General features: G+C 46.6%; 1 long non-coding RNA gene across 1 annotated transcript in view; it reads left to right on the plus strand.

Annotated features, from left to right (window-relative positions):
• The window catches only part of LOC132503039 (uncharacterized), a 211667-nt gene that overhangs the window by 128626 nt on the left and 58715 nt on the right, over positions 1 to 24326 (plus strand). Inside the window, exon 2 of the long non-coding RNA XR_009534549.1 lies at positions 22520 to 22682. This is a non-coding gene — a long non-coding RNA (uncharacterized LOC132503039). The remainder of the gene's footprint in view (positions 1 to 22519; positions 22683 to 24326) is intronic.

Genomic DNA, 24326 nt, shown 5'->3' on the forward strand with positions numbered 1-24326 from the left:
TCTGACCATGTCTGGCTACCTTTGGCACTCCACCCAGCTCCACATCACCATCATTTCACCCCTGGACAGCAGTCAGGTCCCATCTGGTCCCCATGCTTATTCCACCCCTGCTTCCCTGTCCCCCACAATTTTTTCTCCACCAGCACGGTGGAACACTCTTCTAAAAAAACAAAGTCACATCCTGCCTTCTCCTGTTGAAATGCTTCAGTGGCTTCCCATGGATGGAGTTCCAGCTCCTGCCCTTGACCTGAAGGCCGGGTCTGTCTGTCACTGATCCCCCAAACATCATCTTCATCTTCCCCTTACTCACTATGCTCTACTACATAAGCCTTCTTTTATTTCCTTGACTAGATCAAGCCCTTTCCCACCCCAGGAACTTCTCAAATGCTATTTGCTTTGGGAAGGGGTGTCCCCTCACTCCAACCTCATCTTTCAAGTCTCAACTTAATCATCACTCCCTGGAGAAGCTTCCTGAAAATACCCCCTCAAGTATATTCCCTATAGAAGCATCCAGTTCATGAATCTTTTATAGAATTTATCATATTTTAGAACTGTTTTTTTGCTTATTCTTTGTCTTAGAGTCCTCTAGACTATAAGCTCCATGAAGGCAGGGACCAGGTCAATTCTGCCCAGTGCTATCTCCCCAACTCCAGTCTCCAAGCCTTCATTTTCCATTGGTAGCATTGGAACAATGATCATTGTCATCTTTATGAAACGAGATAATGTCCCCAGGGTCCAGATGGAGTCACAGATGTGGAAATGTCTTCATAAATTGGAGCGGTGCATAAGAAGAGGGGGAGGTCCAGGTAGACTTTCTGAGAGCATAGTGACCCTGTGACCTCTATTTACCTGGGAAGCTCTGAGCTCAAGAAAATGACCTTAGTGTGGGTAAGGGGGCAGAAGAGAGCCAAGGCTTTGGAGTTAGATAAACCTGTGTCAAGGTTGTTTTTTGCTTTCTTATGACATGTAAGGAAAGGGTCTTCACAGCACTGAGCCTGTGTTTTCTCATGTGCTAAATGGGGATCATGTCATCTACCTCTCAGATCAGTTGATGGAGCCTCAGAATGGGGCATGGAAGAGTCTCAGTAGGCATCAGTGTTCATGTCCTAGTCTCTCTCGATTTCCTCTTCCCTCTCCCTCTCCCTCTTTCTCTTTCTCTATCTTTCTCTGTCTCTAAAGGTATCACCCACCTCTCCCTCTTTACTGGAAATATATATCTTTCAAATGTTTAACAGATTTGTGAAAATAATTCCCCCAAGAGGAATTCATCCTATAGGAGTAGGCGGAGGACAGTACACAAGCAGGGAGCAGCACCCTAAACTGAGCCTTGCCAGCCCACCATGCGCCAGCCCACGATGTGCCAGCCCAGGGCGGGCCCAACGTCATAACTTTCTCTTTGGCCCCTCCCCAACCACCAGTGCCCTGGCCCCTGCCCAGTGCCATTCCATTTCCAGGAAGGCTCCCTTGACCCGTGGGTCCTTCAGCCACAACAGAGGTGGCGCCGGCTGGAATCCAGGCGTGAAATTATGAAAGAATGGGGCTGTCGCTGCCTCCAGTTGTGCACCGGCCTCAGATGTGAAATTGCCGTTTTTTCCTCCCCGCTCGCACCGGCCTGTCGCATGTGGGGCGGAAAAGATTGTATTTATCACCTGTCAGGATCTGCCAGAACTGAGTTACGTGAGGCAGGACAGCATAAAATTATCATACACAAGCATGAAATTACAAAATCGCTTGGAACTGAACAACAAAATTATTTCATTTCGGAGGGAGGCCATTCCATTTTTTAGCTCTGACACCTTGACTGCCAAACTTTGAATTGAAATTGAGTGTGAGGGCCATGGAATAGAGACAGCAATAACAAGAAGTAGCATGTAAACTAGCCATGCAGACACACTACATTAATGGCCCCCAAAACCTCCCACCGGAGATATGTAACTGAATAAGCGTCACATGTCCCTGTTACTCAACTTGCCTTGCAGCAACTAGAAATGACTTAAGCCAATGTTAGAACCCAGGTCTAATAGCCAAGGGTTCTTGGGAGGGGTTGGGTCAAGGTTGGTTCTTCAAATCCATAGAGTGATGCCCCGATGAGACAGAAAGCATGCAGGCTTTGGAGTCAGTTGTGTGTAAGTTTGAATGCTGGCTCCAACATCAGTGAGCTGTGTGACACCAAATGAATTTGTTAACCTCTCTGAACCTCCGTGTTATCATCTGTAAAATGAAGACAATCATAGGTTATTGTGAGGACAAGAATATCTCATGCATAGTGTCTGGCACATAGTAGGTTTTCAATATAGGAATTACGAGAGTTGTTGGGACAAGTGGGTTTACCCACCATTTTCTTTCTTCTTTCAAAGTTTTGTGCCATTTTTACACTCTGTAGTGAAAGCATTTATCCAACAAGCTTTTTATTAAGCATGGAAAAGAAAACTGTGATAGTAGTTTGTGTTTAGATGTAAAACACAGATTGGATATGTTGCTTCCAACTTTCATATACCCATACTTTTTGACATGTGACTTTGCAATCCCTCCCCTTGGAAGTGGGGCTTATTTCATCATCCAATTGTTAGTGGACCTGGCCATGTGACTTACTTCAATCAATGGCCTGTGAGCAAGTGATGCAAGGAGAGTCTTGGCCTCTTGTACTCCTGCTGTTTGCTCAAGAATGGCATGCCCTATGTAGACTCTGGTCTATGGAGGTAGAGAGACATGTGGAGCAGCCTAGAGTCAAGTTGAGCCAACCCACAGATCTGTGAGTAAGGGAAACAAATGATTGTTGTTAGCCACTGAGATTTTGGGGATTGTTTGTTACACAGCAAAAACTGACTCATTAAGTAGCTAGACTCAGATGATTATAAACAGGGGTTTGCTTTCATGAATACTCTGCAGAACATTTAAAATTCGTGTGGGACTCAGGGCAATTCTTTACAGAGTTGTTTTTTGAGGACTTGTTTTGTGAATTATAGTATATCTAGAGGCTTTGTCTTCTGTACCTTAAATGCCAATGTTTCCCCATCAGTATGGGAACTAGTCTAGGACTGTGGGTCTCTACTCCAGCAGACCCAACCCTCTCTTTTCATTAAGTTCATTTTATAACACCCACTTTTCTATCCTGAAATGAAATTCATGCATTTCATCTTCATATACACATAATTTTTTTTTTTTTTTTTTTTTTGCGGGATGTGGGCCTCTCACCGCTGCAGCCTCTCCCGCTGCAGAGCACAGGCTCTGGACGTGCAGGCTCAGTGGCCATGGCTCACGGGCCCAGCTGCTCCGTGGCATGTGGGATCCTCCCGGACCAGGGCACGAACCCGTGTCCCCTGCATCGGTAGGTGGACTCTCAACCACTGTGCCACCAGGGAAGCCCTACACGTAATTAAAAAAAAAAAATCAATATAATGCCCTAACTATAATATAAAGAAGGAATAAAATGAAAGCAATTTATAATAAAATAATATCTATTTCAATATGTAAATTATCGGGAAACCACTATCTGCCAGGAGACATAATGAAGCAGTTTGGTGCTTGTACCTACTTATAATGAATAAGTTGAGATTTCAGACAAATATTCAGTTGAATATTGTCGACATTTTTCTCTGTATTTGACATTTTGAAATAAGAGCTAAATTAGTATATTCATATGTATGGGTGGCATCACCATGACTGGGGCTGCTGCAGATGTCTACTGATGCAGGTGTGTTGTAGCAACTCACATTCCACGAGCAGCTTTGAGGCCAATGCCTGGATTTTCCAAAATGGAAAACAACTTGATAGAATTTTGGAGAAAACCAAGCACCGCCTTCCCCCAATTTATATTGCAGCTTTATCCCGGGAAAATCCCGTGCAAAGTAAAACTGTGCAAAGAAGGTTTTGCTGTATTTAAGATGGATTTAGATTCCAGACTCAGGTAATTATTAAGTAAAAAATTTACCTACATGAATGTCCAGAAGGGCATTTGAAATTCCCCAAAGACTTGGGACCATTCTTCTTCTTTTTTTTTTTTAAATTGTATTTTTAAATTTATTTATTTATTTATCTATCTATTTATTTATTTATTTTTGGCTGTGTTGGGTCTTTGTTTCTATTCGAGACCTTTCTCTAGTTGCGGTGAGTAGGGGCCACTCTTCATCGCGGTGCGCGGGCCTCTCACTGTCGCGGCCTCTCTTGTTGCAGAGCATAAGCTCCAGACGCGCAAGCTCAGTAGTGTGGCTCACAGGCCTAGTTGCTCCGTGGCATGTGGGACCTTCCCAGACCAGGGCTCGAACCCGTGTCCCTTGCATTGGCAGGCAGATTCTCAACCACTGTGCCACCAGGAAAGCCCGGGACCATTCTTCTTGATGTGGGACTGCCCTGGGCGTTGCACATCCAGCGTGGCTGATTTAATCCTTCCAGTCTCTAGACAGGGTTTCTCAGCCTAGGAACAATTGACATTTGGGGTTGGATAGTTATTTGTGTTGGGGGTGCTGTCCTGTGCATTGTAGGCTGATGAGCAACATCTCTGGCCTCCGTCCACTGGCTGCCAGTAGTACCCTCCTCCCCTTCAAGTGGTGACATCCAAAAATACCTCCAGATACTGCCAAGTTTCCCCTGGGGTGCAAAATAACACCCTGTGGAGAAACAGTGGGCCAGGATAATACCCCATCACCCTGCATTCCCCAAATCCTCCTCGGAGATGGCACTGCCTCTGTTAAGAAACACTTGTCCAGGAAGCCCTGGATTTCGTTGTCATTTTATTCCAAGAAGAGACATTGAACACCTTGTATGTGCCAGGTGTCATGGATACAGTGATGAATGTGACAGTCCTCTAACTCAAGGAGTTCGAGTTGTTCAGGCCCCATCCTGGAAGTCACCTCTGTATCTCTCCTTACCTCATGCCCTCGTTCTATACTCCCTGCCCATTCCTCACGCCATCCATTCTAACTGCAGATTTCATCTTGAATTTGTCCACTTCTCTCCATCCCCATCTGCTCTTTCCAGTCTTGCTTCTCTTCAGTCTGTTCTCTAACCTGTGGATAGAGTAATCATGTTAAATTACAAGTTCAGAAATTTCATTCTTGCACTCTCCTACTTAGAACACTTCAGTTGATTTTCATTGCACTTAGGGAAAAATGAAAACCAAAACAAGGTTTCCACCATGCTCTACAGGGCCATCCGTCCTGTCCTGACACCTTCTTATTTTTGCCCAGGGGGTTGCAAGCTGGGGCTGGATTTTGGAAAGTCTTGAACATCAAGCTGAGTGGTCAAACCTCAACCGAGTGACTGTTAAAGAGCCTCTAGTCCTCCAATGGATGTGTCTAGCAAGGCCGGATATTCTTCTGAGGGGATGTTTTTCCCTGCAGATCCCTTAAAAAGGGGGAAAAAAGGTGGAACTTAGATTATGTCAAGATCAAATCAGAGAGTAGAGGGGTAGAGCTTAACTGAGATTCGAGGTAGCTTCTCCTGATTTCCTTTCCTCTGCTGGGATATGAGCTTTAACATCTTGTAACATCTTCTTAGTAGTCTTGCCTGCTGAGTAGTGTTATCCCCATTTTATAGATGATGACGCTGAGCCTCAGGGAAAGAAAGATGATCGCCCAAGACCACTGAGCTTGTGTCAAAGCTGGAATTTGAAGCACATCCTCCAAGGAGTTATCCAAAGCACCACTGCCCCTCATGTGATAACCACAGGAGTCTTCTTATTGGTTTCCTTGAGTCCATTGTGGTCACCCCCCCTACGGGGGGCTAAAGCAGTGGAAATGACCTGCAACACCCCATGAGATTTCCCCTTGCCTACTTCTCCAAACCTATCTCTCTATCCTTTCCTCCATCAGTCTCTGAGCTTCAGGTGTACAGTTCGTCTCTTGGCAACTTGATACTGCCACAGGGCCTTTGCATATGCTGTTCACTTTGCCTACTTCAGGTGCTTTTCACCTTCTGCCCTCTCAAATCTCAGATCAAGCATCCCTTCTTTCTGCAAGTCTCTCCCATCCCCCTCCACACCTCCCCTAGTCTGGGTCAGGTCTATTCACTCTACACTCATGCAACAATGTTCTTCTTTTATTTGCATGGTTAGATTTTAATCTAGTCTCCTCCACTGGAGCGTAAGCCTCCTGAGGGCAACAACTCAGGTTGCTTTGCTCATATTAGATCCCATCTCTTAGCTTAGTGTATAACACATAGTAGGTACTCAATAAATTTTTGATCAGGGAAGAGAGGGAGGGAGGGAGGGAGAGACGAAGGAAGGAAGGAAGGAAGGAAGGGAGGGAGGGAGGGAGGGAGGGAGGGAGGGGCTCTTTTTTCTGTATTCACCACCTCCACATTTGGTTGTATTGCCCTGAGGGGACTTACCCTCTCCTCCTACCACTTGGCTGGGTGCGTGACAGACCTTCAGGGGACCACAGTGTCTGGAGCCCCAGAGTGAGTTGACCTCCAGCTGCGCCGGGCTGCCAGCGCCCACGAGGAGAGCTGCCGGCTTCAGCGGGCAGCGATGCTGTCATTTTGTGGAGTGCTAACAGCTACAGGTACTGGTCACAGGCCATTGCCCCCAGCCTTCGCCACGTAAATCCTGTAACGATTTGTATAAACTTCTGTTACATGTGTTATTTATCACTGCAAATAACTTCACAGTGGGTTGGACCATGCTCTTCTTTCCCCCACAAGCATGCCTCAGGGAAAGGCATGGGCTGAGTGGGGGAAAGGGTTCCTGCAGTCGGACGGCCTGGGTGGGATTCCTGGCTCCCCTCCCACTTACCAGCTGTGTGGCCTTGGGCAAGCTTCTATCCCTCTCTGTGCCTCAATTTCCTCATCTGTTCATTAGGGATAATAATAGTGCCCACCTCAAAGGGGGACTGGAAGGATTACGTGAGTGCAGGTACTAGGAACTGGAGACAATCAGTGACCATAACCCTGCCCGCAGGAGCTCTCATTCCAGGGAAGGGCAAGAAACATGAAACATAACAAACCAATAATATAGAAGGTCAGCAGGTAAAGGTACCTATTTAAAAAAGAGCAAGGTAAGGGGATTAGAAGTGATAGAGCAGAGGGTTACAGTCTCCGGTAGGGTGGTCAGGTGAGCACTCAGTGAGGAAGATGCCATTTGAACAAAGACTTGAAGAAGGCGAGGGTGTGATATTTCCCAATTTCAGGAAGAGGGAACAGCATATGCAAAAGCTCTGAGGTAGGCATGTGCTTGTTCAGGCAACAGCAAGGAAGTCAGTGCTTCTGGGGCAGAGTGAATGGGAGGGGAAGATGAGGTCAGTGAGCTAACATGGGTCCAGATCACGCAGAACCTGGGGGTCATAATAAGGACGCTGGCTTTTACTCTAAGTGTGATGGGAGCCACCGTGGGCTCTTGAGTAGAGGAGTGAAAAGATTGGACTTAACATTTTAAAAATGTCACCCTGGCTGCTGCATGGAGGATGCATCAGAGGAGATCAAGGGCAGAAGAAGAGATTCGTTAGGAGGTCACTGCAGTGATCCTGGTGAGGGCCCGTGAGGCTGGGTGACACTTGGCACATCTACCCCAGGTCACCCTTCTTAGGGGAGAGGAATCAGAAGTCTTTTTTTGGTCAAGGCACTCAGTAGGCAACACTCAGGTTGGCTGTGGAGCCATGCCCAGTTTAAGGATGGGCGACATGGTTTCCTGAAGCTCCTTAGCCCTGTAGGACACAGACAGCTTTCTCCTACCGGGCTCCAGGTCTGTCCGTCCCACCCTGGCTGTCCTCCCTGCCCTCCACCTGCCCTGCCAATCCCAGCCAGGCTCAGAAGACTGTGGGCACCTGGGCTTTCCCCCACCAGCACCTGGCCCACAGCTGCCCTCAGGGGCTAGCAGGTGGCCCGGAGGAGAGTATGTCTGAGGTCTGATCCCCCTGGGTCATTGGTCTGGGATTTGGACCACTTCTCTTGACAGGGCCATGCTCACTCCAATTGCTCTAAGGAAGAATCCTTTAATGCCTCTTCCCAGCTTCTGGTGGTTGACGGCAATCCTTGGTATTCCTTGGCTTGTAGCTGCGTCCCTCCAATCTGCCTCTGTCTTCACATCGCTGTCTTCCTTCTGTATGCGTGTGTGTGTGTGTGACTTTGTATGTCTCCATATCTGGTTCTCCTTATAAGGTCACCAGTCACTGAATTAGGGCCCACCTTAATACAGTATGATTTCTTAACTTGAGGACATCTGCAAAGACCCTATCTCCAAATAAGGTCACATTTACAGGGACCATGGATTAAGACTTCAACATCTCTTTTAGGGGGAATAATTCAAATCAGACCACCATTATCTCCCAGACTCCTCCTTGGTCTTCTGCATCAGCCTCTGCCTGTCTCCTCTAGTTTTCTCCCTGTAGTCAGAGATCTTTCTAAACCATCTGGAAGAGCCACTTCCTTGCTTTTCACCCATCCATGGCTCCCCACTGCCCTCCCAATAAGGTCTATAATCCTTAGCATGAAATTTAAGGGCCCTGCTGGTCTGGTCCTTGCAAATGTCTCTCTTCTCCCTGTGTTTGAACTCCTTGTTTTAGTTCAGTGGTCTCACCCCTGGCTGCCCATTAGAATCAACTGGAGATTTTCAACAAACACCCATGCCTGGGCCCCAGGACTCATTAATCAGGTGCTCTGTGGGTAGAGGCTGGCTGCCATGTGCTGTGAAAAGCTCCCAGGTGATAGCAATACAAAGTCAGGGCTGAGAACCAATGCTGTACAAGTGGTTCTCACATTGGGGGACTCAGAACCCTGGGGGGATTTTTAATATCCCACTTCCCAGTTTCTGATTCAGCAGGGCTGGGCAGGGCCAGAGAATTTTGCTTTTCTAATAAGCTCCCAGGTCATGCTGCTGCTGCTGCTGGTGTTGCACCAGTTTCTCAACCTCAGCACTATTGATATTTGGGCTCATCATAGTGGGGACTGTCTTGTGCATTGTAGGATGTTTGGTGGCATCCTTGGCCTCTACCGTTAGATGCCAGTAGCATCTCCCCACACACTTGTGATAAGCAGAAGTTTCCCCAGACATTACTAAATGTCTCCTGGGGGCCCAAACTGACCCCAGTTGAGAATCGGTGGACTCTGCCAAACTATTGGTAATTCTCATAAGTGCCTCAGGGCCTTTGCACATGCTACTTTCTTCCTAAGTCTCTCTCTGATTACCTTTTACTGGCTTGTCAGCTCTCCCAGCTTGGCCCCTGAGAGGCTCCTCTGACCATCACATGCCCGCCACCCCACATAGCATCATCCCACTCTCCCCGTCTCCATCCTGTTGCCCCGAGTATCCCTCCTACTTCTTCTGTCCAGGCCTCCATAATAGCACTCCATTTAGACCAGTTACCTACCCATTTGAACAGTACTTACTTAACAGTGAGGCACTTATTAACTTTTTCTCTTTATAAGAATAAGTCATTGTACATAATAGAAAATAAATGTACAGCAAAATTCCTCTCCATCCATTCAGCAAATATTTATTGTGCCCCTACTATGTGTCAGTATTATGCCAGGTGCTGAACATATGGAGGCAATTAACCATCATGTCATCCTTGGTACAGTGACTTACATATCATGGAACTGGGGGAAGACAAAATTATTCTTCTTTTTCTATTTCCCAGAGAAAGCGACCATTAACATTTTGCTGTATGTGCCTCCAGGATCGTTTCCCCATAAAATTTATACTTATACATATAAATATACATTTAAATAGTATGTATCTTTAAAATACAGTGCCAGACCCATATGTACTACCCTGTAACTTGCTTTCTTCACTTAATAATTTTTTTTCACTTGAGAATTGATTGTGAGCATCGTGTCACATCCATACATCTTCTATAAACTCACTCACAAAATACCAAGAAGAGGTGGGAGGAATTTTTCCAGGGCTCAGCTGTTCCAGGGCCAGTTATTTCTGTTCTTGAAAAGAAAGATGAGGACAGGTGTGGTTGTGGGTGGGAACAGAGGGAGCGCATCCTCGCTCAGTGTTGGCTGCCCCCTAAGATACAGCCCCTCCTATGCAGGATCTGCTCCCCTCCACGTACACCCGAGGGCTCCAGCCACTCCTTCAAGGTGGGGGCTGTTATCCTCTGATGCGGGGATTATTGTTTTAATGGGGGACATTGAAGCAGGGAACACGAATGCCCCTGGGATGGGTAACGCACCCTAAGTAGGCAGTTGTCTCGGTTACCAAGTTGGTTCTCGAGTCTAGCACTTGAATCAGAGATCTGAGAAGTAAAGGCAAAAAGTGTCAAAACTGGGCTTCCAGCAGAAACTGGAATACAACACTATAAAGCAATTATACTCCAATAAAGATGTTAAAAAACAAAAACAAAAACTGGGCTTCCAGAGCTCCTGAGCCCAGCCTCACCTGCTGTTAACTCCTCCCACCTCCAACTCCAGATCACCGCTTCAGCACTGATGCTCCCTCTGTCATTTTATACTTCTGGGTCTCGCATGTATCTTCCCCTCTGCCCGGACACGTTTTAGCCCAGAACTGGCTGATGAACTTCTAAGCCTTTTCCCACCACTGCTTTCAAATGTGGAGATCTGTGTCTAGTTATAAATCTGTACTGTGGAGGGGGAGGGGGAGAGGGAGGGAAAGAGAGAAGGAAGGAGGGAGAGAGAGAGACAGAGAGATATAGAGACAGAAAGAGATATCTAAAAGGATTGTTTACCAAAAAAATTTTTGAGTTATTATCCTTGGGGAGAGGGACTTTGGGATTTTACTTTCAATTTTGAATCTTAAAATTATTATTGTTTTAGTCCATTAATAAATGTAATTTTTCCAAAGAGCATATGACTATCACAAAGCAACATTCAGCGGTGACTCCCTTTCAGGACCCCTTTCCTCAGAACGTGCACACCTTACCCTGAGGTGGAAGGGCGAGGCCAGCCACGGGGAGTTGTCAGAGGACAGGGCCCGTGTCCCATCTGTCTCGGTCTCCAGTGACCTGCACAGAGACCGCCAGGACAGAATGAACCTTGTAAATGTCTGTTTAATGAACAGAGGAAGGAAACTCATTATAACACCATGTATCGTCCAGGTTAAATAAGGGAAAGGATTATTATAGCAATGATGCTGCAATGTACCCTCAATTAGGCACGGCCATGAGGAGTGTCTGCCACCAACTAAGGGATCATCGAGACACAATTGGACCCTCTCTGGAGCGCCGTTCACTTTGTTTGGTTGTATTTTAGTTGTTTGAGATTTCCTGCTCACCCCTGCCCTTTTTAAAAATTGTTTTGAGGGAAGGGGCACTGACTAACCTCTCGATTGTATTTGGTTGATGTTCATAATTAAACCAGTTGATATCTTTTTAAAATTAATTTTTACTGGAGTATTGTTGCTTTACAATGTTGTATTAGTTTCTGCTATATAGCAAAGTGAAACAGCTATATGTATACATATATCCTTTGGATTTCCTTCCCATTTAGGTCACCACAGAGCATTGAGTAGAGTTCCTTGTGCTATACAGTAGATTCTCATCAGTTATCTATTTTATTTTATATAGTAGTGTATATATGTCAATCCCAATCTCCCAATTAATCCCACCCCCCCCCCCCCTGGTATCCATACATCCATTCTCTACATCTTTGTCTCTATTTCTGCTTTGCAAATAAGTTCATCTGTATCATTTTTCTAGATTCCACGTCTGAGCAATATTATACGATATATGTTTTTCTCTTTCTGACTTACTTCACTCTGTATGACAGTCTCTAGGTCCATCCACGTCTCTGCACATTGCACAATTTCATTCCTTTTTATGGCTGAGTAATATTTTGTGTGTGTGTGTGTGTGTGTGTGTGTGTGTATCACACCTTCTTTATCCATTCTTCTGTTGATGAACATTTGCTTCCATGTCCTGGCTATTGTAAATAGTGCTGCAGTGAACACTGGGGTGCATGTATCTTTTTGAATTATGGTTTTCTCTGGGGCCAGTTGATTTCCTAACAGAAGGGATGACGCTGCCATGAGCAGCGGTTCTCAAGGAGTGTTCCCTCGATTTGCAGCATCAGCACTGCTGCCTGGGAACTTATTAGAAATGCAAATTCTTGGGCTGCCCCTCAAGCCTCTGAATCAGAAACTGGGGTGGGACCCAGAAATCTATGTTTCAACAAGTCGTCTGGGCGATTCTGTTGTATGCTCAAGGGTGAGAACCACTGACTCAGAGGTTAATCCTGTGGATTCTGGTGCTTCGCCTCAAATTCTGGGTGATGCCACTTTACTGGCTGTGTGTTCTTGGGCAAGTCCTCTCTGTGCCTCCGTGACCTCATCTGTAATATGAGGCATCAACAATGCCCATCTCATAGGTGGTGAGGATGGGCTGAAATAATGTACGCAGAGCACTAGCACAGCGCCCACACTGCATCCAAGCAAATGCTGCCTGTTGGCGTATTTCATGGAGCAGAAGCTGCCTTTGATTGTCAGATTCATTCAGATTTCAGATTGTGAATGTAGGGAAAAAGTTTGTCTTAAAACAGTGTTTTTCAAACTTCAGTGTGCTCACGTATCACCTGAGATGTTGGAATGCAAAATTTTTTTTTTTTTTTTTTTTTTTTTGGTGCGGTACGCGGGCCTCTCACTGTTGTGGCCTCTCCCGTTGTGGAGCACAGGCTCCGGATGCGCAGGCTCAGCAGCCGTGGCTCACGGTCCCAGCCGCTCCGCAGCATATGGGATCTTCCCGGACAGGGGCACGAACCTGTGTCCCCTGCATCGGCAGGCGGACTCTCAACCACTGCGCCACCAGGGAAGCCCTGGAATGCAAATTTTGACTGAGGAGGGCTGGGGCCAGAGATTCTGCTTTTCTAGCAAGCTCTCAGGTGAAAGGATGCAGCTGGTCCATGGACCACACTTTGAGTACGGATTGCATCTAGTATCTGGGGCTCATACTGGGCTCGCATGATGAGCTGGCAAGGTCGTGGGCTGGTCCTGGTGAGGCTGGCAGAGCAGGATGCAGGGCATTTTGACTATCCACCTCTGGCCAAAATTACAGTGATCTTTGGAGTGAGAACTGGAGATGTGAGTTTGAGCCCCTTCTGTGGCCACTTACCACTCTAGACCACATCCCTCCTATCTCCCACCCTCAACATCTTATCTGCCATGTAAACCACTCAATGCCCTTTCCTAGGGCAGGTGAGGAGAATCAAATACTCATTTTCTTAGAGAGTGATTTGATGACAAACTTTTCCTTGGAATCATGGATTTGCCAGAGTTTAAAAATAATGAAAAGAGGGGCTTCCCTGGTGGCGCAGTGGTTGAGAGTCCGCCTGCCGATGCAGGGGACACGGGTTCGTGCCCTGATCCCGGAAGATCCCACATGCCGCGGAGCGGCTGGGCCCGCGAGCCATGGCCGCGGGGCCTGTGTGTCCGGAGCCTGTGCTCCGCAACGGGAGAGGCCACAGCAGTGAGAGGCCCGCGTACAGCAAAAAAAAAAAAAAAAAAAATAATGAAAAGAGATGGGAATTTAAAGGAGTCAGGGCAAGTTGATGCTGATGGAAGATGGCGGGTTATTACTGTTACTGTTATCATCATCAGTGTTATTGGTGCGGGTGATAAGCCCTGGGCTGGGGCTCTCCCTCTACCACCAGCCTCAGGGATGTTCCACTCTTAGAGTCGCACTGGAATTCTGTGGGCTCCAGGGGACCCCGTCGGGCCAGCCTTCTGGGTGGGCTCAGTCCACTGAGGGCTGTACAGAGGGAGCCCCGAAGCCTCAAATCCTTATTACAGCTCTTATCCTTTTCACAGCTACTCTCAGATTTGGAGACACCGCTCACTTCCAAGGGGACGGGACAGGGCTGGAGAGAAGAGGGGTCATGTAAGCTCATTTCCAGAGTAAACAAAGAACACTATGGGGGAGAGGAAAAATGCCTCCTGCTCCCCCTCTCCTGACACATGTGCACAGAAAACACACACACACACACACACACACACACACACACACACACACAGCCTGCATGTCACCATCAATCAGCTCCCTCCCCCTTGCTGTTTGCAGGCAGAGTTCCCTACAGATGTGCTGACGGGGGTGGGCTGGAAGAAGGAGAAGAAGGTGGAGCTGGAGGCTGGGGAGGGAGGGGAGGCAGAGATATCCTCAAAGAGTTAAAACCTTGCCTTGCCAGACTGTGAATTCGCCTCGACTCTCCCCCACCCCCCTCAATCCAGCCAAACAACAGCTTGACATTTTCCATCCTTCACGAGAAAGACAAAGACAGGAAGATATTCCCATGATCCCTTTCTGCATGCCTAACCGTGAGCTCAGGTGCCGTGGTGTTGCCCTGCGCCGGCCCCATCAACGTGAAGGGCGAACTCATCCCTTCTGCATCTTTTTCTCGCCACCGCTTGATTAATTGGCTGACTACTACGCGGGCAGAATACCTAATGCCTCTCCTTCCCCTGTTCTTCCTTCACAGGTTTTTTTTTTTCCTCCTTTGCTCCATTTACATATACTTTATATTCCATAATTTTCACCCAAAAAGAAAAAAAAAAAAAAGGGGAGCGGGCCCATCTCAGTAATTTGATGTAATGACGGCATGTCACCAAAAAGAGGAATTAGAAAAATCTGTAGGTATTTAATTTATTCTTGTTTTTTTCAAGTAGATCTCTCTGAGAGGAACATTAATATTCATGGACCAGGAGAAAAAAGTATCCTCAATAGGAAAATTCCAGATTTTTTTAGGGGGGAGGGAGGCAGCTAAATTCAATGCATTTTTAAGCACCATTATTTAACTAATAGCGCTCGAGTCCCTCTGGTCTCCGTTCCTCCCCTTCAATGAAAATAAGCGGGTTTTAGTTTGCCTCCAAGGGCTGTGTGTGTTGGGCTGACACCCACGCAGCTGAAACAGAAAAACTGGGTTCTGTGTTTTCCTCCCCTCCTGGGAAGACTCGAATAAAGAAGAAAAACATAAATAAAGGCCTTTTCAGAGTCCCCAGGCTGGAGTTTTGAGCTCCTCTGGTCTCCCCCACTGGCTGTAATCGCGTTCTGATGGCTCCATGGGCAGGAAGATTTCCCCGAGGTTTCCAGCAAGGCCACCCTCTTCTTACTAACTTGGGTTCAGGTTTTGGGCTGTTAATTAACTACTTGTTTATCAGAGTAAGTGTTGCGTTAAACCGTAATCATAATCATTACAGGTGAAGCAGGGGGGAAAAAGACCCCAAAGCATCAGAAAGATGCCTGGAGTATGAGAACTGAGTGGAAACAGATTTTCTCTCTGGGGCAGGTCTTTGCAAAGGGTCTTGGGGTGGTTGGCCCTCCCAGGGATGGTGATGTTTGTGGGGGCCCAGGACCTGAGCTGGTCTAGTAGGAAGGTGGATTCTCAGCCATGAGGACCATGTCTGGGACACAGATGCCTATCCCCATTTTAATCGATGGGATTGGAAACATATCTGAGCTTCTGGGCCTGGGTACAAGCCATTTAGCCATTTCCCTGTTGTGGCAATAATAATAATTACCAATACCACATATCATTATTTTGTCTTTATATACATTAAACTTTTTAAGTACAATTTTAAAGGTTACTTTCCATTTACAGTTATTACAAAATATTGGCTTTATTCCCTGTGTTGTACAATACATCCTTGAGCCTGTCTTATACCCAGTAGTTTATACCCCCCACTCCCACACCTCTCTGTGGCCCCTCCCCACCCCACTGGTAACCGTTAGTTTGTTCGCTCTATCTGTGAGTCTTCTTCTGTTTTGTTATATTCACTAGTTTGGTGTTGTTGTTTTTTTTAATCCCACATATAAGTGATACCATACAGTATATGTCATACAGTATTTGTCTTTCTCTGTCTGACTTACTTCATTTAGCGTAATGTCCTCCGAGTCCATCCATGTTGCTGCAAATGGCAAACTTTCATTCTTTTTTATGTCTGAGTAGTATTCCATTGTGGATAGATAGCATTTTCTTTGTATTTTTACATTGAGGTAAAACTCACATACAATAAGCTGCACGAACACTAAGTGTATTAAGTGTAATATGGATGAATATTTTACCCAGATTCATACTCTACCCAAATCAAGACTCAGAACATTCCCAAAGCCCCCAGAAAGCTCTCATGTGTTCCCTTCCAGTCATACAGGCTGCTTCAAGGACAGACACTTCTCTGACTTCTTGGACTACCAATGAGTTTTGCTGGTTCTTGAACTTCCTCTAAGTGGAACCATACAGCATGCACTCTTTTGTGTCCAGACTTCTTTCTCAAAATCCAGAGTTTTGGAGATTGGTCCACATTGTGATATGTAACGGTAGTTCATTCTTTTTATTGCTGTGCCGTGTTCCAGCATATAAATAAACCAGAATCCAATCAGCCACTCTCCTGTCCATGGCCATATGGATGGTTTCCGGTTTGGGCTATTCTGAATAACGCTGGCATGCACATTCGTCTACATGCCTTGTGGGGGACATAAGCCCTCCTTTCTCCTCAGCATATACCCAGGCATGGAGTATCTGGTCATAGGGTAAATGTACTTTCAGCTTTAGTAGAAACTGCCAAACTGTTTTCAAAGTGCCTGCATCCACTTTTACACACCCACCAGCAGTGCCTGAGATTCTGGTCACTCCATATTTTCACCAAATCTTGGTAGCGTTGTCATTCCTTTTAATTTTAGCCGTTTTCATGGGTGTGGAACAGGAGGAGACCTTGGCAGACACTCAGCAGGGAGAAAACAGGAGATGCTAACTCAGAGCGATACTGAGAAAGGGAATTGGGAAGGCAGTGAGACAGAGAAAGAGGAAGAGAGACAGGAAGAAGCAGAGAAATGCAGGTGGAAACCCAGAGAGACAGGTGAATGAAGGGAGAGAAAAGACCCAGGAATGGAGAGGAGAGAAGGAAAGAGAGAAAGAGGAAAGAAGAGAAAAAGGAAAAGGGAAACAGAGGGGAACGGCAGAAGCTGAGAAGGAAAGGGGTGATGTGAAGGGAGGAGAGAAAAGCAGGGGAGAGGAGGGAGCTGAGAGCAACCCTGGGCGGCGGCCCTGGGAGGGGGGCGAGTGCAGAGATGGGTCTCTTGGTATTTTATGAAACATGTCCTTTTTTCTTTCTTATTTTAAAAGTGCTTCTTGGTATTTTTATGTTTATATATTTTAACTTGGGCCTGGCTTCATGGAAAATACATGAGGAGTAAGTGGTTTCTGGGAATGTTTTATCCATGACTGGAGAATTGGGAGGATGCACGGGGTGGGCAGGAGGGATGGAGGGCGTGGACCACTCCCTCCTTGTGTCTCCCCGGCAGGGCTCCCATGGTGGGCGCAGCAGGCAGGTGGTCAGAGCTGCGGGCTCTTCCCTCGAGGTTACAGGGTGGTGGACAAGTTGGTGTGGCCAGGATCCACCAGCCCTCTGACCAGGCAATCCACGTCCCCTCCTCCAAGCCTCAGTTTCCTCCTCTGCAACTTGGCATGCTAGTACTGCCTGCTTGGAGGTGTGGTGGGCTGATCTGACCTTGTCCAGGGGAAGGCCGCAAGGTGAACTTTCTGAGTGGCAGGGGTTCTCCAGGCCAGTGCTTGTCACACTTGGCCGTGTACCTGGGGATCTTGGTAACAGGCAGATTCAGATTCAGCAATTTTGGGGTGGGGTCTAAGATTCTGCATTTCCAACCAGCTTCCAGAGAACGTGGCTGGTCTCTGGACACAGGGCACTAGGAATGCTTGGGCCATCAGTGGCTTAAAGGAGAGCATGAGAAGCAAAAGGACCATCTCTGGAGTTAACAAGACTCAAGAGAAGTGTAGCCCTGGGCTTCAGGAATTCTTCCCTTACCCAGACCGAAGAGAGCTAGGGGTAAGTGATGTGAGCTCCGTCTGTTCTTTTACTTTGCCCCCACCTGCCATGCTCCACTCTTAAGGACTCGATCTTCTGCAACCAGAAATGCTTCCTCATCCAATAACACAGTGATTCTTAAATTCTTTGAGGGGGAGAGAGACTTAAAATGCCTTTGGACAATCAGGTGAAAAATTGCATACTCTCCCAAGGAACAATGCACGTTCCCACTGTTCTGCGTACAATCTCGGTGTCCAGGCCTCAGTTCAAGAACATGGGCCTACAGTCACTGCCTTCATGGAAGCTTCTACCCAGGTTTGCCCTAAACAGCATCAGCCCCTCCCCTGAGACTGGCCTCCCTGGGACTCAGGCCTTTGTTCCATCACGTAGACATGTCATCTGATTGTGTGTCTTTCTCCTCCACTGGTGTCTGGATACAGGAAGGAAGAATTGTGCTTGTTTCTGTCCCCTGGAGCCCAATGCAGGAGCTGGCCCAGGAGGCCCCTTGGGAAATGTTAAATGCACTAGCAGGCATGTCTCCTTCTGTAAAGTCCACTGTTGGAGGCTCACGGTGGAGTGGGAACCTTCTAGAGCTTTTCTACTAGACGCTAGACCTTGTCTCTTTGCAAGGATGAAGGCAGCTTCCAGCAGAAGTGTGGATTCGGGGTAAGGAAGGCAAAGGCTCCAAACAGACAACCCACTCTTTCCTAAGGAGCATAAAGTTTTATAGTATCCTGAGCATCCTTCATGCTCTAGTTGGCAGGGGAAGCTGGACCTAGTAGAAAGAACCGAACTGAGAGAAGTGAGGAGTGGGTTCCTGTTATGGGCTGAGTTATGTGCCCTCAAAATTCCTATGTTGAACCTGCAACCCCTAATGTGACTGTATTTGGAGATGGGGCCTTTAGGGAGGTCATTATGGTTAAATACTAAATGAGGTCATAAGGGTGAGGCCCTGATCCAATAAGACTGGTGCCTTATAAGAGGAAGAGTCATCAGAGAGCTGACTCTCTCCCCGTGTGCACACAGAAGAAAGGCCACGTGAGGACACAGTGAAAAGGTCGCCATCTGTAAGCCAGGAAGAGAGCTCTCACCAGAACTCAACCCTGCCAACACCTTGATCTTGGACTTCCAGCCTCCAAAACAGTGGGGAAATAAATTTCTGTTGTTGAAGCTGCCCAGTCTGCAGTATTTTGTTATGGCAGCTAGATCAGACTAAGACAGTTCCCATCCGTGCTCTGTCACTGGCCACCAGTGTGACCTAGGACAGGTTGCTTCCCGTCTCTGGGCCTCAGTTTCCTTATTCATAAGTTGGGATTGGGACGATGAAGCATGGGATGGGGAAATCTTCAAGGTTTCTTCCAATTCTGAGAGTTTTGAGCTCTGAAGATGCTCTCCAAGAAGGCTATGATTGGGCTTCCCTGGTGGTGCAGTGGTTGAGAGTCCGCCTGCCGATGCAGGGGATGTGGGTTCGTGCCCTGGTCCGGGAAGATCCCACATGCCGCGGAGCGGCTGGGCCCGTGAGCCATGGCCGCTGAGCCTGCGCGTCCGGAGCCTGTGCCCCACAACGGGAGAGGCCACGACAGTGAGAGGCCCGCGTACCGCAAAAAAAAAAAAAAAAAAAAAAAAAAAAAAAAAAGAAGGCTATGATTTATAGGCAGGAGAAAAACAGTTGCATGGGAATCAATTTTCTCTTGTAAATAGGGTCTTTTTTAAAAGCACTCTAGGGAGAAAAGTAGAAACAAACATTTCTAGAAGGCCTACTATGAGGCAGAAAGCACTCTGTGCAAACCTGGTTTCATTTATCTCCTTACGCTAAACTTTACTTACCTTGCAAATATATTATAATCCGAAAATTTTTTTTTTTTTTTTTTTTTTTTTCTGTACGCGGGCCTCTCACTGTTGTGGCCTCTCCCGTTGCGGAGCACAGGCTCCGGACGCGCAGGCTCAGCGGCCATGGCTCACGGGCCTAGCCGCTCCGCGGCATGTGGGATCTTCCCGGACCGGGGCACGAACCTGCATCCCCTGCATCGGCAGGCAGACTCTCAACCACTGCGCCACCAGGGAAGCCCCCTAAAATTTTTTTAAAAATACGATGTTTTGTTTCACAAAGAAAGGAACTGAATGCTCCAGAGGAATATGTGGAAAATACAAAACATAAGATGTAAAAGGGAAAATAAACCATTCCTCCAATAGGTATTTATTGAATACCCACTATGTGCCAACCACTATACAAAAACTGGGTTTCTAACCAGCTTTTAAATATATAAAATCTCTGTAAGCATAGATTCTGTAACATTTAGATTGTGCAGTTTTATTTAAATTTCTATTATATTCATTTTGATGTTGTAATGCAGCTAGTTCTTAATAAGCCCACCACTTTCAAGTCAGCTTTCTTTTTCCTGAATTTAAAAGTAGCACATATGTTAATTGAAGAAGATGTGGACATTATGTGCACATGAAAAGAAAGAAATAAAGATTGCTTGTAAGCCACCACCCAGGCTGTTTCCTATTTATGCATCCAGACTCTCAACACATAAGAGTATAACCTGCTTCTACCTTCCTTCATGGGACCCCCAACTTCCTATTCATTCCCCACTGCCCCCCACCACAACTACCAGACTTATACACACTATGATGTAGAAAGCTACCTGAGGTCAATAATTTCTGTCTATATCACTGCTTTATATTTAGCACCTAGAACAGTGCCTGGCACACAGTGGATGCTCCATAAGTAACAAATATTTTATATAATGTAAAGAATGAAGGAAAACTGGGTTATCGAGAACATGCAGTTGTATATTCTGCTTTTCAGAAAGCATCAATGTGTCATAAGTGTTTTCTAGTATTATGAAACACTCTACTGTAATATAACTGCTCTGTGGCATGTGGAATCTTCCCGGACCAGCGCTCGAACGCTTGTCCCCTTCATAGTATCCCATCATATAGATGAATCATAAATAACTTCTTTAATCTCATCTTGCAGCTGTCCAAATAACAACTCCAGAAGATCCTGGCAGCTGTTCTTTGCACACTTTGTGATAATTTTCTTGGGATAAATTTCCAGAAGTGAAATTGATGGGTCAAAAAGCAACATATATAATGGAATATTATTCAGCCATAAAAAGGAATGAAGTATTGATGTATAGTATAACATGGATGAACCTAGAAAACAATGCTAAGTGAAAGAAGCCAGATACAAAAGATCACATATTGCACGTTTCCATTTTTTTTTTTTTTTTTTTTTTTTGCGGTACGCGGGCTTCTCACTGCTGTGGCCTCTCCCGTTGCGGAGCACAGGCTCCGGATGCGCAGGCTCAGCGGCCATGGCTCATGGGCCCAGCCGCTCCGCGGCATGTGGGATCCTCCCAGACCGGGGCACGAACCCGCGTCCCCTGCATCGGCAGGCGGACTCGCAACCACTGCGCCACCAGGGAAGCCCCCACGTTTCCATTTATACGAAAATCCAGAATAGCTAAATCCATAGAGAGAGAAAGCAGATTAGTTGTTGCCAGGGGCTGGGAGGTGGGGGTTAGGGGAGTGATTGATTAATGAGTATGGGATTTTCTTCTGGGGGTGTTGAAAATGTTTTGGAACTAGGTAAAGGTCATGGTCGCACAGCATTGTGAATGTACCAAATGCCACAGAATTGTCTGCTCTGAAAAGCTTTATTTTATGTTATGTGAATTTTGCCTCAATTAAAAAACTAAAGCAGACACAGTTTCAAGGCCATCTTGCTATACTGATTCATGCATTCAGCAACAATGCATTTGAGTGATCATTTCCTCAAAAATTCAGTAGCACTGGTGAGTTTCTATAAACCTGGACAGGTTTACAGACAAAATATATTGATTATCAGTGATATCAGTTTTCCTTTTCTCACTGGACTGAATGGATATTTATATCCTACTTATATATTTATATTTGCAAGTCATCTCAGAGTGTTGGTCTTACTGATTTGCAAGTATGCATTTTCCACTGATGATATTAACCCTTGTCATGTATGTCTCAGATTTTATATCCTTTTATTATTTTGCCTATTAATTTTAACATAATTCTAACTTTTAAATTGCTGCTAGTCTACCAGATAGTGACTACCACACTGTCCCATGGCTAATCATCTCCCTGGTGATTGCCTACCAGATATTCAGTCCCACTCCCACCTTTTCCTTCCTGATACAGTCCAAATTCACCATCCTTGTCCTGCAAGGTAACCTACCGCCAGCTTCACAGGTGGGCCCTGACTGACCATGCCAATCACAGTCACCCCATTTGTCTTTTCAGGGTTGGTTAAGACCTGGGTGCACAGCACAATCACAGGTGATGAGATATAGGAGCTTCTGGGAAAGGTTGATTGACTGTTGTTGTTTATTTTTTTAAAAATAAATTTATTTATTTATTTTTGGCTGCATTGGCTCTTTGTTGCTGCACACGGGCTTTCTCTAGTTGCGGTGAGCAGGGACTACTCTTCGTTGCAGTGCGCGGGCTTCTCATTGTGGTGGCTTCTCTTGTTGCGGAGCACGGGCTCTAGGCGCGCGGGCTTCAGTAGTTGCAGCACCAGGCCCTAGAACATGCGGGCTTCAGTAGCTGTGGCATGTGAGCTCAGTAGTTGTGGCTCACAGGCTTTAGAGCGCAGGCTCAGTAGTTGTAGCACACGGGCTTAGTTGCTCTGCGGCATGTGGAATCTTCCCGGACCAGGGCTCGAACCCATGTCCCCTGCACTGGCAGGCGGATTCTTAACCACTGCACCACCAGGGAAGTCCTTGATTGACTTTTATAAAGAGGCATTCATGAGACATTGCCCCTGTTCTTTCTCTGCAGGTGGCTTGATCAGAGAGTGATGCAAGACTTCTGTAGCCATCTTGTGTCCATGAGGAGAGCCAGACCAGGGACAAAGTGGACATGCAGGGATGGACACAGAGGAGTAGGTCCAGACCCCTGGAGGCATCCCATCAGTGCACCCTCCCCCTGGGCTTCCCATGAGGTGAGATAATAGATGTCCTGAGCCTTGCAGGCATCCAAGTTGGTTGCCTATTACCTGCAGCTGAGACTATCCTAAACCACCAAACTCCATTTAGAGACAGCTATTTCCTTGTTTGCTTTTTTAAAAAATGTATAAACCAACCACTCCCATAAATGCTTTTTTTTTTTTTTTTTTTTTTTTTTGCGGTACGCGGGCCACTCACTGTTGTGGCCTCTCCTGTTGCGGAGCACAGGCTCCGGACGCGCAGGCTCAGTGGCATAGCTCACGGGCCTAGCCGCTTGGCGGCATGTGGGATCTTCCCGGACTGGGGCACGAACCTGTGTCTCCTGCATCAGCAGGCAGACTCTCAACCACTGCACCACCAGGGAAGCCCCCATAAATGCCTTTTTAAATAAAACTTTTTCTGTAATTTGACACGTATCCTCAGATTAACATTCCCAGAAGTGGAATTATAGGATGAGAGAGTATTAATTTTTAAAGTTGCTTCATTCACATTTTCATTTGCCTTCCAGTTGGCGGCTCTACAAGCTTAATCAGTCTCCCAGCCAGAAATTAGGGAACAGGGGTTTGAACCAAGGCCTTCTGATATCACATGCAAAGTTAGATATTAAAGGAGAGCTGGCCTTTAGTCCTGATTAAGTTCCTCCAAATCTGAAATCGTGGGTAATGAATTCCCTTTGCTTGAATAAAGCATCCCCTGGGGAGCCAAACCTGGCTGTCATGCTTTTCTGTGCCTTTCACTTCATTATGGAGAATTCTAGAATGTCAGGATTGGGGAGGACTTTAATGGTCCGAGTTGGGGTGGGGTGGGTCAAGACCCCCATTGCTAACCTCGTGAAATGTATGGACCGTCTCTTAGAAAAGTTTATGCCCATCTGTATTAGTGCCCGGGGGCTGCTGTAACAAAGTACCGCAAACAGGGTGGATTAGAACAACAGAAATGTATTGTCTCACAGTTCTGGCGGTGGGAAGTCTGAAATCAATGTGTCAGCAGGTTGGTGCCTTCAGGGGTGGGGAGGGAGAATCTGTTCCATTGCTCTCTCCATCTTCTGGTGGCCTCAGGCATTCCTTGGCTCATAGGTGGCCTTCTCCCTGTATCTTTGCGTCATCTTACCTCCATCTGTGTCTGTGTCCAAATTCCCCCTTTTATAAGGACACGGTCCTCTTGGATGAGGGCCCATCCTCATGATTCATCTTAACTCAGTCATTTGCAAAGACCCAATTTCCAAATAAGATCACATTCACAGGTCCTGGGGGCTAAGACTTCAGCGTCTTTCAGGGGGACACAATTCAACCCATAACACCACCCAAACACGTGAGATTGTGCATAAAATATCAGGGGTAATGAACTCACTAAGGTTTATCTAGGGACCCCCAAGATGAGACTGTATTCTATTATGACCTCTTCACTTTAGAGTGAAAGATGAGAAAAAAAGTGAAGGGAAAACCGAGGCCCAGAGAGGGAAAGGCGCGGCTCCAGGTTCTTACCGCAGTCGTGGGGATGTGCCAGGACTGGAGCCCACATCTCTTTGGCTTTCACATGGCATCTCACCAGGATCCCAGCCCTCGATAGGCCCAGTCTTCTGGCAGCCACAGATCCTGAGCCAAGCTGTAAAGGGACAGGTGGCCAGACTTTGAGGGAGG

Source organism: Mesoplodon densirostris, chromosome 15, assembly GCF_025265405.1.
Source record: "Mesoplodon densirostris isolate mMesDen1 chromosome 15, mMesDen1 primary haplotype, whole genome shotgun sequence".
Taxonomy (NCBI): Eukaryota; Metazoa; Chordata; class Mammalia; order Artiodactyla; family Ziphiidae; genus Mesoplodon; species Mesoplodon densirostris.